Source organism: Dasypus novemcinctus, chromosome 12, assembly GCF_030445035.2.
Source record: "Dasypus novemcinctus isolate mDasNov1 chromosome 12, mDasNov1.1.hap2, whole genome shotgun sequence".
Classification (NCBI taxonomy): domain Eukaryota; kingdom Metazoa; phylum Chordata; class Mammalia; order Cingulata; family Dasypodidae; genus Dasypus; species Dasypus novemcinctus.
In genome coordinates, this window is record NC_080684.1 from 107127953 (window position 1) to 107135626 (window position 7674).

The 7674-nt window shown below is 50.3% G+C and overlaps 1 pseudogene; it reads left to right on the forward strand.

The window, feature by feature from the left end:
- The first annotated feature begins 4036 nt into the window (after positions 1 to 4036).
- On the forward strand, positions 4037 to 5260 carry LOC101428998 (cysteine and histidine-rich domain-containing protein 1-like; annotated as a pseudogene).
- Positions 5261 to 7674: the final 2414 nt, after the last annotated feature.

Genomic DNA, 7674 nt, shown 5'->3' on the forward strand with positions numbered 1-7674 from the left:
GGAATGGTTTGGTGAGTAAAAGATGGGTGGATGGATGGTTGAATGGATGGAAGAATGGTTGGATGGATGGATGGGTGGATGGCAGAATGGTTGGATGGATGGATGGATGGAATAATGGGTGGATGGATGGATGGATGGATGGGTGGGTGGGTGGAAGAATGGATGGATGGATGAATGGATGGATGGATGGATGGAATAATGGTTGGATGGATGGAAGAATGGTTGGATGGATGGATGGATGGATGGGTGGGTGGATGGATGGAAGGATGGATGGAATAATGGTTGGATGGATGGATGGGTGGGTGGGTGGATGGATGGATGGATGGATGGATGGAATAATGGTTGGATGGATGGATGGGTGGATGGCAGAATGGTTGGATGGATGGATGGATGGATGGATGGATGGATGGATGGATGGATGGATTCTATGGCAGAAAGCCGCAAGCAGCCCCATTTGACCAGTGTGGCTAGAGAGAGATGGAGTCAGATCTAGGTAGGGTTTGCCTGGGACATTTAGCATTGAAAGTTCCACATCTCAGGAACACTGCAGTCCAGGGCAAACTGGGACAGTCACCCTAGACCTAGGATTGTAAAAGGAATGAAGAATCAGAGTTTCCTTGGGAGCAAGAGTTTCTTCCGATATCTTAGCAAGGAGCACCTGGGAGTGGCAATGCTGGGATGTTTCGTCTGGGCATGGGATTAGCAAGAACAACAACAATAATAACAACAGCTCACGTGTGGTGAACAGTCACGGGTGCCACCCCTGTTCCATCTGCTACACTGCATGGGCCCCCTAAGTCCTCCTAGGGCCAGATGGACCAGGGACTACCCCCTCCCCGTGCCCTGGGTTCGTTTGTCCTCTTGTAGAACAAGCACTGACTCGGCACCTGTGATGTTCCAGCTGGGAGCTCAGTGCTGGGATGCAGAGGGAGACAGCCAGACACGGTCCACGTCTTGGGTGCTGGCATACTGCGGGGCAGCGAGGGCACAAAGGGGCAGGGCCAGCCCAGAGCCCGCCACCTGCACACGGTCTGCCGACCTTGCCCGCGTGTCTCCGCGTGAGCAAATCTACTCAGCACGGGCTTCCCTGCGGAGCGCGACACTGTTCCTGGGGTCGGAAACTTGGCTCCCCGCCCTAAGTCAGCCTCTCCCCGGTTGCTCACGCTGGCGTTTGGGGAGCCGTGCTCAAGTCCTCCTGTTCTCCCGTCCCCTATCGGATTCATTCACAAATGCTTTGGTCCTGGTTCCAGGCTCGATCCCGGGCCCCTCCCCACTGGTCCCAGCCACCGTGAACGCCCGCTGAGATGAAAGCGGCTTATCCGGGGAGATGAAAGCCATCCCTGCCTCCTCTCCCGACCCTCTGCCCAACATGCTCCACGTGGCAGCCAGAAGCTGTGAACAGGAGCCCAGGCAGGCCCTTGCTCCTGCTTGTGCCCTCTCTGGATCTCCGCTGCTCTTTGAATAAACTTTAAGTCCTCCCCCGGCCTTCCAGAATGGGCTCTGCTGGTATCTGCCTGTGTCCCCACCTCATCTCGTGCGCGTGCCTCCTTTTTCTCTCCTCTCCATCCCCTGCATCCTTCCTTCTGTAACTTGAACACACCAAGGTGGTTCCTGTCTGTGCAGTATTGGCCAAACCGAATCAGGCGGACCTTAATCCGATATGACTGGGGTCCTTACAAGCAGAGGAACTCGGGACACAGGAGAGAGACGGGGAGAGAGCCGGCCATGTGATGGGTGCCAGCAGGCCACCGCCGGGAATCGGCGGCCCTGCGGGCACCTCAATTTTGGACTTCTAGCTCCAAAACTGCGAGACGAGAAATTCCTATTGTTTAAGCCGATTAATCTCTGGTACCTTGTTACAGCAGCCCTGGCAAACTGGGACCCTGCCCCGGGGCCTTTGCATGTGCCGCCTGCCCTGGCTCTCCGTGGTCTCAGCTTAACGTTCCATAGGAGGGGGCCCCACATTTCTCCCCACAGACACACTCACCAGAATTCTCTATTGTAAGGCTCTGCTGTTCCCTTCGTGACCCTCTGAGAATCGTCTGCCGTTATTTGTTTGTGGGCTCTGCAGCAGCCTATAGCCTCCATGGGGCCATTGCCACGTCTGCTTTGGTTACTGCTCTGTCCCCAAGGCCTGACACAGAACATGGCCTACAGTGGGCTTAGTACACGATTGTCAAGTGAATGAATGATTTTCCTCTTTGTTTCCTGGGGCCAGAAGGCAACTGGCATCCCAGACCTGCAATGGGGAGGGCAGGGGCCTGACCTTGACCCCTTTGAACCTTGACTTGACCTCAACCCACCAACTCCAGCGTCAACCACACCTCGTTCTGGCTTGACTGGCACCCTGCCGGCTCCAATTCTGATGGCACGGGGCCTGTCCTGGGACAATCTTGAGAAACGGCACCATGGCACTCATTGAGCAGACGGAGAAACGGAGGGAGAGAAGGATTGCCTTAGCCACGGCGGGGCGCAGCTGGCAGGAGGGGGGCCGGGATTCGAACCCAGGCCCGCGAGGCCCAGCACGTGGACTCCCTCTGGGAGATGGGGCCTGTGCCATGCAGAGAGGGGGGCACTGGTTAAATCACCCACATCCCATTGTGGGGATGCCGGGTCCAATGAGGGCACACTGTGGGCGGCGAGAAAGCTGGCGGCACTGGGGGGCAGATGCCAAGGGGGGCCCTGCGGGGCAGGGGGCATGGCAGTGCCGGGAGCCAGGCCGGTGAGCACGGCAAGAGCTGTGCCCACGACAGTGCCGCATCACATGCGGAAGGGAATCTGCGCGTGCAAGTAGGTCCCCGACAGCGGGCTTGGGGCGGGCCTCGTCTGCTCACACAAGCCCTGCAAGAGCAGAGCGTTCTCGGGCTGGTGGCAAAAGGGGACGCCAGAGAGGTCGGAAGCACGAGAAGAGTTCAGCACATGTAGCTGGCTCCCACGATGGAGGGTCCTCATGGGGGGATGCCCTCGGCCTCTAGGAAGGGACAGTGGGCCCCGGCTGGCAGCCAGCGAGGAAGCGGACAGGCAGACAGCTCTGGGGTTCCCGGGGAAGGATTGGGGAGCCTGCGAGGGCAAATTCCGAGCCTGATAGGATTCCAGGGCAGGCTGCTAACGGGGTTTAGGCTAATGGGGTTTCGGCCACATGAGGTCTCTGTCGTGTTCTTCTCTGTACCCAGGAGCCCAGTGAACAGGCAGAAGGAGCCAGCACCATCTCACCAAGACCACGAGGTGCCCTCTGCCCTTTGCCCCCGCCCCCTGCCCTCTGCCCTCTGTGATGGAGCCAGGCTGTGGGGCATTCGACGGGGAGGCTCTCAGCTGCCTGGTGAACACCCGCTGGACTGTGACGAGGGCGCGGGGTTTAAGCTCGCCGTGGACTTCCCCATCATTTTCTCGGCCACCGCCCCGGCTGGCGTCACCCTCTCACTTTACAGCGACAGAACAAGCTCAGAGGGGCTGCGGGGCAGAGCCACGGTCCCCCACTGGCCTGCATGCCCCTGCCTCATTCCACGCACAGAGCCATTTGATTAAGAGGTGGGAGGGCATCTCATGGGTGGAATAGCACAGAGCAGCCAGGTGGCTCAGGGAACGAGAAAAGGGATTTCCCAGATGGCCTGGGAGTCAGGGTGATTCTGCTCTCACCAAACCCCGTTCACGCTGCCTCCAGGGCTCCCCGCGTGATGAAGGCTCCCCTCCAGGGTAGCTAGGTGGGGCTGGCGGAATTCGTGAGGTCGTAACATACACACTCAGTGGATGCACAAATGGAGTGCCTTCCCGGGACAAACATGTTCGTAAAAATACCCCGCGTGCCTCTGTGCTGGCTGGGTGCGCGTCTAAAGGCCTCCAGGGCGCCGAGGGGGGCTGCTGGATGGCAGAAGGCTGGGACATGAATGATACAATGAGCAGAGGGAATCCATCACCACTGATGAATTGTGATGTGGGAGAGGAATGTGTCCACGTTGTGTTAATTCCCTGGGATGGGGGTTATTGTTATAGCAGCTAGCCTGACTTGCCCTGACTAATACTGTCCCACAGGACAGATATGGCACTTGATCCCGGAAAAACAACAGCCCAGGCGCAGGGTGGGGGGCATGATCGGCAGTGAGTATGGAAAGAAAAACTCTAACATCAGTACTCAAGCGGGAGCAGATAGCTATGAAAATAACCTCCCAGTTCCTGAAGCAGGAGGGGCTCTTCCCGGCAACGGGAGCCACGTCAGCCGTCACACCTGGTGCTTGTGATAGAGAAGCTGTAAACGCATCCTCCTGTGGTTTCCAGGAGTTTGGGCCTTCCCTGTAATGCTGGGAAGAGAAATGCCCTGCTGTGCTGCAACCGGGGCAGTGGCCAGCACGTCTATCCTGAGACCAGTTCCAATGAACTTGCACATGGCACCCGGGAGTTCCCATCTTTCCCGATGGGGTTGGTCTTTGTGTAAGAGAACAGCAACAGATTTTTTTTCAGCATTGTAGGCTGTACAAAAGGTAGACCTAATAGAGAGGAGCCACTGGAGCCAGTCAAACCTGAAGTCAAGACGACTGAGACGAGAGAAGCAAGGAAAAGGCCAAGCCCAGATGAACCAATGCCAAACTTGGAATTAAAAGTATCTGCCTCCCTAAAACAAGCACTTGATAAACTGTCATTGGGGACTGAAGAAGATAAGGAGGAGTACAGTGCTGAAATGAAGATTGGGACATCAAGTAAAAATGGAGGATGTTCAAAAACGTATCAGGGTCTACAGAGTCTAGAAGAAAGCTGTGTCAATCGTGAAGGGATGGGATCCTGGAGCTGTTGTTAAAGAAAAACTTATGATTTAATACATTTTTATCCCAAGAGGGCTGTACCACAGGAGAACACATATGGGCTAAACAGGATGCTGGGGAAAGTTGTTCCACATAGACACGATGGGCCGCAGAGTGTGGTGAAGTCACCATTTCAACACGTGCCGAAAACTCACGTCCAGAACTTGGTCAAGTAGAAGCAAATAGTCCATTGTTAAATGTGCACGTTGTATTTGAAGGAGAAAAAGAATTTTATCAGAGTGTGAAATGATGGGGTGCACCTGATGGAAGGCGAAGTTACGTGTCTATGGCTGCAACCACGACTGAGATCACCGTGAGAAAAGCTGAGCCCACACAATGGGTTGAAGCGCTGGCAACCACAAAGCAGGAAGAGCAAAAGGAAGGAACAGCAGATTGAGTGGAAGAAGGGACAAGTTGCCCGCATCGGCCCCTTCGTCGCGTGTGAACCGGCGGCTTGCTGCTATGAAGTTTTGTTTTGCTATCATTGTAATCTGCCACTGCAGGGTCGGCAGTCGGTTTTTAAAAGCCAAGGGCATTTTATGTATTTTTTGTCCCCCATCTTCCTTTGAGTTATATAAGGTTGGTCCCTCTCCTCGTGAGTGGAACCACAGCCACGTTCAATACTCGAGCAAGTTAGAAACCAGTCCATAAACGGAGCTGTGGTACCTCTTAGTATATAATACTTATGTCGAGTGGAGGAATGTTGAGGAATTTTTAAATTCACATTTTTCTCTGATCCCATAATGGTAAAAGCAGATGGAATGTCCAACTGTAATCAGTTTTCTCCTGGATTTATGTTTCCGTAATACTTGAAAAGCGGTAAGGAAGACAGAAAGCTCTGCATCATTTTTCCACTTGGGACGTATATTAGTCAGCCTGAGGGGTGCTGAAGCAAAATACCAGAAATCTGTTGGCTTTTATAAATACTTATTTGGGGTAGAAGCTTACAGTTGCCAGGCCATAAAGAGTAAGTTACTTCCCTCACCAAAGTCTGTTGCCAGGTGTTGGCACAAGATGGCGGGCGGCGTCTGCGACTCAGGCTCCCGCAGTCTCGTCTCTCCCGGGGCTCGTTTCTCTCCGGGCTCAGCTGCTCTCCCTCTCCACAAGGCCAGCTGTAAACTCTCAGGCGAACAACTCTCTTCCCGGGGCCTCTGCCATCCCGGGCTCCAGGCTCAAAACTCCAACCTCCCTTCTCTGCCGTGTGGTTTTCTGTTCATACTCAACAACCCAATGACGTGGCTCAATCAAAGCCTTAGTCATTACTTAATCAAGTAAAAGTGAAACCTCTGAAGCCGATACATTCTAGGAGGCCCAGAGGAAAAGACCAGTTCACAAACATAATCCAATATCTACTTTTGGAATTCATGAAAGATCTCAAACTGCTACAGAATGGTTACTTACTCCAGGAGAAGTAGTTCTGAGGTAGTGTTGCGAGGTAGTTTAAGAGGAATCTACCCATTGGCTAGCAAATCAGAATTCAGTTACAATTAATTGCATTAAAACATTATTTGAGTAACCTGTATACTTGCTAAGCAGTGTAATATAATTGTGTAGGAGGCATTATATAAATAAAGCTATACAGATATCAAATAGCTAAAATTCACCATTTTACAAGACTAAGCAATAATGTTAAATATCTCTTCCCTGATTATTTAAAAGCCCTTTGTTTATTCTTGTGACTAAACCAAACCTGATTTACAACCTTTACTTGGTTATATATCAAATAAATTTTTATCTGGCCTTATTGATGGAAAGCCATATCTATAAAGTTGTAGATATTTAAAAGCTTGTGAAAATACATTAAGATATGAGTAAACGTAAATTCTTTTCCTTATGACAATTATCTCTAACACGTTAAATATAAAATAGCTTAATTATTTGAGTCTTTTTTTAGACTTTCATGAACAGCTTGGCAATTCTAGGTGATACAATGTTAATTTTATATTGTACTTTATTTGTATTAAATCTGGGCATCACAGAAAAAAAACAATAACCTCCCTTGCACTACCTGCCAAAACTTGCAGATCGCAGTCAAAGCTGTATTCAGAGGCAAATGCATTATTTTCATTACTGAAAGAAAAGATGAAAACAATGTACTCGGATCAAGAATTCTGGCAAGTGATCTCTTAGTCCAGAGGGCAGCAAGCTTTTTCTGAAAGAGCTAGATAGTAAATCTTTTAGGCTTTGCGGAACCACACAAGGTCTCTATCACATTCTTTGTTGCTTTTTTTAAGCAGGTCCTCAAACAACAAAATTGATTCTTAGCTTGGAGCTTTGGTTCCTGGCCATAGTTGGCTGACCTCTGTATTAGTCAATGACAGAAGCTAAGCCGTAAGCAGGAAAAAAAAGCAATGGGCCAGTACTTATTAGTACTTCCAAAATTGAATTTGAAATACTATGCATTCACTTGTCACTCTGCAAATGTATTTCTTTGCAATGACTATATTTGTTAAAGGGCAGCCAGGTGTACTTTTTACAGGGTTGCATGAGCTCTTTGACCTCTTAAACCTCCAAAAGGGTATTACGCTTCCAAAACCACATGGGGAGAAATACGGGAATCCTGTAGATGAAACCCTTGTAGTTTATATTCCCATGAACTTACTTTATCTCATTTACATAAAATAGTTCATCGTCCTGGTCCCAATAGCCTCAACCAAAGGAAAAGACTCCCATAAATGGACATTATTACCGAGTCTTCTAAGTAGCCATAAATAAACCAAAATAGTATCATCAGATTTAGGTATGAAAATTCCGTGTGCCAAGTAATATTAAAGTGATACATTTTGACAAGATTTAAAATATATATATATTTGAAATATTAAAAAGCATTATCTTTCTAAAAATAAAAAATAAAGGGAGAAGGTAGGAGGGGAGACAATTG